Source organism: Vombatus ursinus, unplaced genomic scaffold, assembly GCF_900497805.2.
Source record: "Vombatus ursinus unplaced genomic scaffold, bare-nosed wombat genome assembly UNPS02014801.1, whole genome shotgun sequence".
NCBI classification, from domain to species: Eukaryota; Metazoa; Chordata; class Mammalia; order Diprotodontia; family Vombatidae; genus Vombatus; species Vombatus ursinus.
In genome coordinates this window covers 7,433,261-7,436,490 of record NW_020954579.1, presented here as the reverse complement: position 1 = coordinate 7,436,490, position 3,230 = coordinate 7,433,261, and the positions used below count along the sequence as shown (strand labels likewise).

At 42.7% G+C, this 3,230-nt stretch overlaps 1 protein-coding gene across 1 annotated transcript in view; it reads right to left on the bottom strand.

The window, feature by feature from the left end:
• Positions 1 to 1,791: 1,791 nt before the first annotated feature.
• FZD2 (frizzled class receptor 2) overlaps positions 1,792 to 3,230 on the bottom strand; it is a 3,601-nt gene continuing 2,162 nt past the window's right edge. Inside the window, exon 2 of the mRNA XM_027872601.1 lies at positions 1,792 to 3,225. The gene's annotated coding sequence lies outside the window, so the exon portion shown is untranslated. The remainder of the gene's footprint in view (positions 3,226 to 3,230) is intronic.

Genomic DNA, 3,230 nt, shown 5'->3' with positions numbered 1-3,230 from the left:
TTCTATCACAGGAAGGGAGGAGTAAGGTAAGAAAGTGATCTTTGAAGAGCCTTTCTGATCTTCATTCCTACAAATCGTCCATTGAAGACATGGAAGTGAACTTTTTCTCATATCTCACCTTAGAGCAAGTTCAGATTTTTATCCTTTCCTCTTCTATACATTTACCCCATGATTCTCCATCCACTTCATTTCGCCATAAAGTGGTCTTCTAACGATTTTTTTTTAAAGTTAAAGGGACAGGGAGGCTTCCAGACCACTTTACTCAAGATCAGTGTCTTCAGGTACTCCCTTGAGAAAGGGGAAGTGAGGGAAGTGCTTTCCCCAAAAAAGAAAATAATAGCATTAATTTCTCTCCTCCCCCATTTAAGTCACCAAACTCTTTTGTTTTGCTAATATCTCCACATTCTCAGTTCGCCCTCCTTCCTGGAAGCCAGGTTCTTGTGTTGTGCTTTTTCTCTGCTTGGCCAGAACCCCAATTCGGCTGTCAAAATTACCTCACTCCTAAAATAGACAAAGGCAGAGATGAAGGGGAGCATGGTAGAATAGTCACCAAAGGCAGACATAGGTACATACATGTCTATATGTTCGATACATGTTATACATCTAAATTATATTTATGTCTATATTACATATGTACAGAGATGTACACACATATACCTACCTACACATGTATACACATACATATATGTATATGCATACATACACACACATATATCAAAGCCCCAGCCTGGTTCAATCTAACCATTTCTCAAATGAACAAAAGGATTACATGTACCTTCCTCCGCTGCCTCCCTCCACCCCAGTAAGATCCTAGCCACTGGAAAAATCAAACCAGATCCAAAGGGTTTTTCCATCATTTTGAGGGGTCATACAGATGGGCTAACAACTTATTTAACTCTTTCCTGGTGATTCTCTTTGAGTTCCTTTTGAATCTAAAAAGCACAAGCTTCAGGCCCTTCCAAATTTCCGAGTTTGAGGAGAAGCCTTAGGCCTGGGCTCCTATTGTTCTTCCTTATTCAGTGAAAGTTCTTTGCAGTCCACAACCCGGGCCATCCCAATGCTTGGTTTGGAGGAGTGGTGTTTTTCCTCTGTTTCATTATTCCAAACAATGCACTCACTGGGCTTCAATTAATAGCAAACAATTTTTAGTTCCCCCTCTCTTCTACCCTTCCCACCTAAAAACATCCTTATACAAATTCCGGTGAGGATTTTAACTTTGTGGGCCTGGCCCACCCCATTCCAAAAAGGGAACCCTAAAAAAGGGCAGGGGGAGGAAAAGCTAAGGGGCTTTTTTTCTTTTCCCCATCTAAACAGAAAGGCCTATAAAGGCTCCAGATTCATTATCTCCCTATCACCCCCTCTCTTATATAGCTAAGGGTGGGAAGGGGAGGAGGTGTGGTTTGGTTAAACCAATAAAATGTTACAGCCCAGTTAAACACAATTAAAGGGCTAAATCTCCCAAAGATAATTAAATACACTTTACTATTATTATTAGCGTTTAATTTGCACGATTGACACACTAAGATGGTGAAAAAAGTGAGTTATATTCCACACTTGACTCGCCGGGACCCCTTTACTTGCATTTTAAAATACCCACTTTCTGACAATCTTCAATAATAATTCTCTTAAATCTACGTCCCTGCTCCCACCAAATCCAGAAATCAATGCTATGTAATGAAATTGTAAAATAGTCCCAAGTAGCCAGGGAAAGGAAAGATTAGGGAAGGATGGAAGAACTTGGGATTTTTTCTATCAAAGACAAACACAAAGAAGATACTTTATACATCACTCTTCAAGCTGGGGACTTTTTTTAAGTCTCGAATTTTATTTCAGGAAAAAAAAGATAAGAAACATCTGTTATAAACATTCTATGGATCTTGGGATATAGAATGTCATGTAAACACCTCGGTTCAGCCCCATACCCCACCTTCATAAACAACCAATACCCACCTTTTCTTCTGGTCAAGTTTGAAAAGAAACTTGAAAAGAAAACCATTCTTTTGTTAGGAAGGAGAACTCTCAGATCCCACCAGTACCTTACACATTTTTATTGCTTCTTAAGCAGGCACGCACTCACATACATGCTCTAAGTGAAAGTCTGTACCAGGAGTTTAGGTGATTCTGGTGGGGGGATCAATTTGGGAGGGCTGGTTGAGGGGGAAGGAACAGTTTGCTGCCAGTACCCAGGGACCTCAAAGCTCTTTTTATCTGGGGACATCGTGGTTCGACCTCTTATCTTGCACCGCCCCCCCCCCCCCCCCCTTCCCTTCAAACCAACTCTCATGGGCCACTGGCAGAAAGGGGAAGCCAGTTGAGTTTCAAGATGGGGATACCCTTTTGTTTAAGAAACCCACACTTCACAATGCAAGTGTCCGACAAATCCAAACTGGGGTGGGAGGGGGTGGGGTGGTGTAGTTCGTCGAAAACAAAGTTAAAAGGGAGAGAGATTTTTGCATTGGCTGGAAGGGAGGCTGGGGAGCTTGGACTAGGCCACTTCATACTCTCAACCCACCGATCCCCCCACCTTTTTTTTTCCACGTCTTCATCTCTCTTGGTAGATTTCCAGAAAGAGAGACGGCAGAGTTAGATAGATAGATAGAGAGAGAGAGAGAGAGAGAGAGAGAGAGAGAGAGAGAGAGAGAGGCAGACAGACAGACAGAATATTCATCCAAGTCTTGTCCGTTAATACAGGACAGCTTCCACAGATCCGGCGTCAGGGGAAAGGCTCACAAAATTTGGCTTTTACAGAGGTTCAACTGCAAGAAATCCCTCACAGCCAACAAAAACAGCATTCAGTCTTGGTGGCTCCTCCGACAGGCCCAGCCCTGCCAAATCACCAAAAACATCGTACCTTAGAGGGAAAGGGAGTGTATCAAAAAAAGGGTCACCTCACCCTCACCCCACCCCACCCCCAATCACCCAGCCTGCGGTGTTTCTCGCTGGTCTTTTTTTCCTTTTTTTTTCCTTTTTAAATAGAAAATATATAATTAAATTTACAAAGACTATTTACAGTTTTAATTACAAACCTTGGGGGAAGGGTGCAAAAAGTTTTTTGAGGAAAAATACGACCTAAAAAAAACCCGAAAATGGTTTAGATTTATTTTAAAAAAATAAAATAAGATTGTGGGCCTTCCCCACGCCCTCCCCACTCGCACCCCTTGGTCACAAAGTCATTCTTGCTCACACCCTGGATCGGCACTTTCCCCAAGGACCGGGGGGGGGGGGGGGGG